This window comes from Solanum pennellii, chromosome 12, assembly GCF_001406875.1.
Source record: "Solanum pennellii chromosome 12, SPENNV200".
Lineage (NCBI taxonomy): Eukaryota > Viridiplantae > Streptophyta > Magnoliopsida > Solanales > Solanaceae > Solanum > Solanum pennellii.
In genome coordinates, this window is record NC_028648.1 from 66,724,937 (window position 1) to 66,732,114 (window position 7,178).

Sequence of the window (7,178 nt, forward strand, 5' to 3'; positions counted from 1 at the left end):
AGGTAAAGATAAGGGTTAGGATAGCAACACACGTAGCCGGACCAAGGTGCGGAGTGAGATTTTCTAGATGCCGGACCAAGGATTTAGAAATACATAACTTATCACTTTGCATGCAAGATACTAGGAAAGAATTGTTATAGTTAGAATTATCAAGTTATGAACCTGTGGGAAACACGTAAACCCTAGTTACTTTGATTAATTGATTAAAATCCAACATTCAAAGCTGTTAAGTATCTCTTTCAATTTAGGTAGTTATTTTCATTCATTTAGAAATAGAAACCCCCCTTTTATTGTTTTTACTTTCCTTGGAAAGTAATTGACTAAACAAAAGTAATAATAGATTAAAGTTAAGTCTAGACTATTTTCCTCGTGGGAACGATCCCAACCTCACTAGTTGGGTTATCTACTTGACACGACCGCTTTACTTCTTATTTAAGAAGTAAATTTGAGCGTATCAATACTCTGTAAAAGTATCTGATGAGTCAACTGAAGAGAGTGATGATTCTGAAGATAGTGAAATACTTGAAGATGATCAATATGGAAGTGATGTTCATGAGGAGTTAATTCAACTGAGGGCTGAGAAAAGATCTTTTCTGAGGAGGAGAAAAAGAAGGGAAAGAATTCCTGCAGATACTGAAGAAGTAGCATGTGGTAATGTTGGAGCAGATCTTGGGTTTGATGAGACAGCTATCAATAGATGTACTTTAGAAGGAAGGTTGGGGGGTGATGAACCATATTATGCAAGTTCTGATGCTTGTAATTTTAAAACTGACACTGATGATAGTTGTCTAGAGGAAGGTGAAAAAATGAAGTTGAAACTGCCTAACACAATAAGGAAAAAACATACAATAGAGAGAGTCAGATTTGATCCCAACATTAAGAAGATTGTGTGGCAATTGGGTATGGTTTTTGAAAGTGTAAAAGAGTTTAGATTGGCAGTCACTAAGTATGCAATTCAGAGAGGGGTTCAGATTGAAAAGTGTTTGAATGAGCCAAATAGAGTAAGGGTGAGATGTTGCAAGGTAAATTGCAAATGGTTGTTATATGCAAGTTTGGACAAGAAGACTAATAACTTTGTTATTAAGACTTACATGCCAGGCCATTCATGTCAAAAGGCTACTAGGAATTATTTGTGCAACTCTAGATTCATTGCTACTGTTTTTAAAAAGAAAGTTATTGAACAACCAAATATCAGAGTGTTCAAGCTGCAAGAGTTAATCCGTAAGAAGTATAATGTGCATGTTGGTAAGACCACAACTAGAAGAGCAAGAGCTAATATTTTGGATGAACTTATGGGTGATCATGTTAAGGAATTTGGGAGAATTCTTGATTATAAGGATGAGTTGCTGAGGACTAATCCTGGGAGTACTTGTGTGGTGAAGCTAGGAGAAGCTAATGAATCTGGTAGGCCAGTATTTGAGGCATTTTACATTTGTTTTGCTGCACTCAAGATGGCATTTATGTCAGCTAGAAAATGCATTGGTCTGGATGGTTGTTTCTTGAAGGGGGTTTGCAGGGGTCAATTACTTATTGCAGTGGCTAAAGATGGCAATAATCAAATGCTTCCACTTGCTTGGGCTGTAGTTGAAAATGAGAACACAATCACTTGGAGTTGGTTTATTTCTCTGTTGAAAGAAGACTTGAGATTAGGAGATGGAACAAGTTTCACAATTATGTCAGACATGCAAAAGGTAAACTTGTTTTAAATTATCTGTTAGTTTATCCCTTTTTTAAACTTAATTATCTAATGTTTGTTGTAACTTGTAGGGACTATATATAGCTACAAAGGAGTTGTTGCCAGCTTGTGAGGAAAGAAGGTGTGCTAGGCATATACTAGCAAATTGGTCAAAGAATTGGAGAGAGCTGCAAAGGAAGAAGCAGTTCTGAAAGTGTGCTAGAAGTACTTTTGAAGCTGAATTCAGAGAAAATCTGCATGAGTTGTCTAAATTAGGTACTGGAGGTACAGGTATAGTGGATGACCTAATTTACTATGATAAAGAATATTGGTGTAAGTTGTATTTTAATTGTGAAGTCAAGTCTGATGCAATAGATAATAATATGTGTGAAAGCTTTAATGCTTGGATTTTGTCTGCAAGGCATAAAACCATTATTACTATGCTTGAAGAGATAAGAATTAAGGTCATGAATAGGTTAGCTAGGTTAAGTGAATTTCCAAACTCTTGGATAAGCAATTTCACTCCAATGGCAATGAAAGTACTAGAACAAAATATTGATAAGTCAATGGCATGCAACATTGAGTTTAATGGAGTAACTGGCTATGAGGTTTTGAATGGATACAAACAACACACTGTATGTTTGAGAAAGAGGGAGTGTAGTTGTAGATCGTGGATGTTGAAGGGTATACCATGTGCACATGCCTTAGCTGCAATGTTGCATAAACAATATGACCCACATGATTTCATTCATCCATGCTACTCTAAAGAGAGGTACTTGATGACTTACTCACATTTCATACAACCTATGAATAACATGCCAATGTGTTCAGAATCAAAAAATCCTCTTGTTGATCCACCAGTGATAAAACAAATGCCAGGCAGACCTACAAAGTTGAGAAGGAAAGAGGTTGGTGAAAAGAAGGTGTCTGGTAAATTATCTAAAACAGGACTAACTATGACATGTAGTCTTTGCCATGTTAAAGGTCACAATAAAAGAAGTTGTCATTTACGAAGGAGTGATGGAGTTGGTTCTACTGCCGGGGAACAGAGAGCTACGCATACTTCAAATGTTGAAGAACCATCAAGTTCAAAAAAAAGAAGGGGAAGACCAAAGGTACATTACTATTTTGTCACTTACTTTTAAAGTGTAATCAACTTACTAATATAATATATTTTTTTGCTAATTAGAAATCAACAAATATTGAGAGTGAGCCTGTTGCCAAAAGGGGGAGAGGCAGACCTAAAAACACAAGTGCAAATGCAAGTGCAACAGGGGATTCACCTACAATTATTGCACCTCCAACAACTTCAAGAACAACAAGAGCTACAGCAAGTGCAAGTGCATCAAGGGCCTCTCCTGCAACCACTGCACCTCTTACAACTTCAAGAACACCAACACATGAAGAATGTGCAAGTGTAAATGGTGTTGGAGTATTATCAAGATCCAGGAGTGGTAGAGAAAGGGGTAAGTGATTGGGAAGTGCAGGAAGAGGTAGTAATCATCCACTTGAAAATTGGTTTACATGTTCTCAAGGTAGTACAACACAGGGTGTAGACCAGAACACAAATGTTGCACCAAAGGAAACTGCTACTACTAGGAAAGGAAAGGGTGTTGAAAACACAACTCAATTTAAAAGGCCAAGAGTCACTGGTATGGGTGTGTTTCAAGCTAAAAATGGTTTCAAAACTTTCAATGTAAGTATTGCGATGCATTCATATTGTTTCTTCTCTAATAACTTGCACATTTATTCTCTAATAATCTTAGTTCTCTAAAAAATTTGTAGCCTGGACTTCCAAGTAGCACAATATTAGCCGGACCAAAGAGAGTTTTGAGATCAAGTATTGTAACTGGGGATGTTGGTTTCAAACCGACAAGCGGATTGAAGTGGAAAAGGAAATCAGGCAATCACAACTAGAAGGCTCCAGCAGATTAGAGATCAATCAAGGCTTTCAAACCCAAATGCTTCCTACTCTTCACAAGCTCGACACCCATGGAAACTATAATGTTGATATCACTGGTGTTTTATCAGTACTTTTTTCATGGCCACTATAAGTACTATTTTGTTTCATGTTTGAAGGAAAACTAAATATTCCTATTTTTTGTTATAGTACTGAAATTATGGGTACTTATGCAATGTGAAAACTTTGTTTTGCGTATGTGTTGTGACTTGTATAATTTTGGGCACATTTAGATTTTGTACTAAAAAGTTGCTCTTAAGCAATGAAATTCTGGGCACCTATGCGCTGTGACTAATTATCGGCATTTTTACAATCAACTTTGTACTTAAAATTTGCTCTCAAGAATGATTAATACCTCTTGCTTTACTTCATTTTACAACTTCCAACACAAACATATCAACATGGCAAATAGAGAATTAAGACAGTTTCAAACACAAACAAATTCAATTTTACATTACAATAGAGCAAATAAAGGTTTTGTTACCACACAAAATTATGGCAATTTCATATGATCCTTATACCTACCAACTTGGGTTAGAAAACTAACAAATACAACAACAAAACAAATCATCACACAACAAAGGAATTTGCCAAAACAACAGCCTTTATTTGTTTTCTTCATTTTCATCCCTTTCATCTTCTTCTTGTCTTTCAATTCACCCATTTCTTTTACGTTGTCAACCTTCTCCTTTGAATTGATGTTCAGATTTTAATAACGATTTTGAAGACTTTCACCTTCATCCAAAGGAATTTTCTCTAATTTTGACTGTTCAATGCTGGAATTATCAAGTTGTTCCAGTTGCATCTTCACACGCTCATAATTTTTTTCTAACTCGTTAATCCTATTCACCAATTTTGGAAGAATAAAACGAGATCTTTCATCAACTCTCTCCGTGTTTCTCCATCTAAAGAAATTACAGTTTGTGGCCTCATAGTGAGGACAAGACCAAAATCGTCTTCCGGGATTGCGATTTGACCAAGACGTCTGCATTTGCAGTAAGATTCCATGCTTGCATCGCACTTCCGCGTTAAACATTGAATCGTTCTCATCCATACACAACTTATTCAACTCGGATTTTGTCATAACCCTAACTTTATAAACATTGTCAAAAAAAATAAGAATTAATAATCGACATAAAAGATGTAAAGAATATATTAAATTTTACTTTACCTTTTCAAATCAAGGAGCTATTTAACTTGAATGATAATGGATGGAGCTTCTTCAAAAATGAAGAACCATGAAAATGGGGTTATTTTTTCAAAAGAGGAAGAAGAACTGCTTTTGAGAGAAACAATAAAATTTATTTTTGAATTTTTTTTTTCAAATTGCTTTGACACGTGGCTAACTTTTATTGGTCATTGTTAGCCAAAATTTGCACTCACGCGCCCTACATGGGTGAAATCATGATTATTACCACGTAGGCACGAAAGTGGTAATTAATAACTTAAAAAAAAGTTGGAGGGGGTAATAGGACCTCATCAAAGATAAGGTGTGTCGTTGGTATTTTGGGTATAGGCTAGGGGGGTAATTGGGTATTATCCCTAAAATATCACTTAAAATTGAAGAAATCCTCCATAGGAATCCCTACCCTTCATCTCGCGTCACTATCAATCCTTATCTGTTTCCAATCACCATTCCATTCCCAAAAAAAAATCTGAAATCCAATTTGTTCATTATCCCAAAAGCTACGAAAAATAGGAAAAATCTAAAATAATTATGGGATGATAAATACTTATAAATCATAAATTAAGATATACTAATCATATCTCGATTATTCATCACGTATGCAATTATTATATTCTATATACGTGCAGTATCTTTTGTATAAAATAACATAGATTTCTAAACGTAAGAGAAATAAAATATGTACGACTAAAAATAAAGATTCAACTCGGACCAAAACTTTGATAAAAATAACTTATTAACCGAACAAGGTTAGATCATTTTTCCAACTATTTATAATAACATTCATAAGTGATTGAAATAAAAAGTACAATAAATGAAATGGAAAGAAAAATGCAACAAATTAAGACACACACTATGGAAAAAAACACGAAGAAACAATGATAGAACATTATAATTATTACATTCTTTATCGAGGTCCTTGGAATGTCCATCATCTTCAACATTGACGTCATTGCCTTCTTTTTGTGCAGACTCTACACCGCTCCCATCCCCTAATGTAGCTATAGTATGAATAAACCATGGATCATTGAATGATTCTTCCATTGGACTTGCTGATAAGGTAATGTTTTCTTTGTTGGATGGAGGATTTGGAGACTGGTTAAGTTCTTTCTTTCTTTCATCAAGTTTAGCCATTTTTGCAGCAAACAACTTTAACAAACCTTTCATTTCTCTAGCATCAAGTTCATCAATACTTTTTCCCTCCACTAGTTGGTTGAAGAGAATTTCCATTTCCTTCGCCTCATTCATTTTCTCTAATTTGCTAATTTGTTCTTCTTTCTTATCAACTTTCTTTTGAAGATAGTCTTCATGTGTGACCAACTTTGACAGCCTTTTGAACTCAATAAAACTTAAATACCTCGTCAAGACATCCTGAGCCAGACTTGGAGATTTCCAAGTAATGGGTTGGATTTTTCCTGGCCTAAAAATAATTATGGCGACTTCTACGTCACACACAATAGATAGCTCTTCTGCTTTCTTGAACAAACTTGTTACCCTTTTATCTAAGATGGAATTTCTCACATTTTCATTGTAGTTCGGAGTATCTCTCAACCTTTTTGTACCCATATTTGATGCTCAAAAAAAAAAGTACTTTCTCTTGGAGTAGAATATATAAAACTTGAAGAGATGTGTGACTTTTATAGTTGACAAACATGAATTGTCAATATAGTCAAATCAAGAACTTTCGTAGTTTAGGTTCCAAAATTTAAATAATTTGATTGCTGTAATCTGATTTTAAGGAAATAATTATTTTTTTCCTTAAAAGGATGAAAATTTGTTAATTTTCAAATTGAAATTGACTGGTCATATTCCATGATTTTTTTGGGAGGTAGAAAACACAATAATTAACATTTTACATGGGCATATTTGGTAGAAAATGTTTGTAGAAAATATGCTTTATTTCAAAAGACGTAGCATATCCTTCGGAAAAAATTGCCTCATATTTCAAAATTTCGATAGATAAGAAAAAGTTAATGAGAAGTTTATGTCAAGAATGGCATAGGAAAATATATGAGTACTTCTAATTAATTATAATATTTTTTCTTTAAAAATTGACAATAATATATCGATTGAAGTAAGTTTTATGTATGGGATGAGAATTACTAAAGAAGAATGATTTCTTTTTCACAATGAAGAACTATTATGACTCAAAATCTAAGGCATGATAGCACTTGCACTATCCCATTGGAAGGTAATCCAATCCTCAACCGAAATTAATATCAAACAATTATACAGAAATAATAACATCAGCAAAATAAAGTCTATAAACCCAAAGCTTTCATAGATATAATAGAAGTGTGAAGGTAAAAAAAAGACCCAGTGTTACTAGTAGTTCAAGAGCATCAAATTAAGTACAT

At 34.2% G+C, this 7,178-nt stretch overlaps 2 pseudogenes; one reads left to right on the top strand and one right to left on the bottom strand.

Annotated features, from left to right (window-relative positions):
- The first annotated feature begins 2,547 nt into the window (after positions 1 to 2,547).
- On the top strand, positions 2,548 to 3,816 carry LOC107006493 (annotated as a pseudogene).
- A 312-nt stretch (positions 3,817 to 4,128) lies between these two features.
- On the bottom strand, positions 4,129 to 6,387 carry LOC107006495 (annotated as a pseudogene).
- Between the last annotated feature and the right edge of the window lie 791 nt (positions 6,388 to 7,178).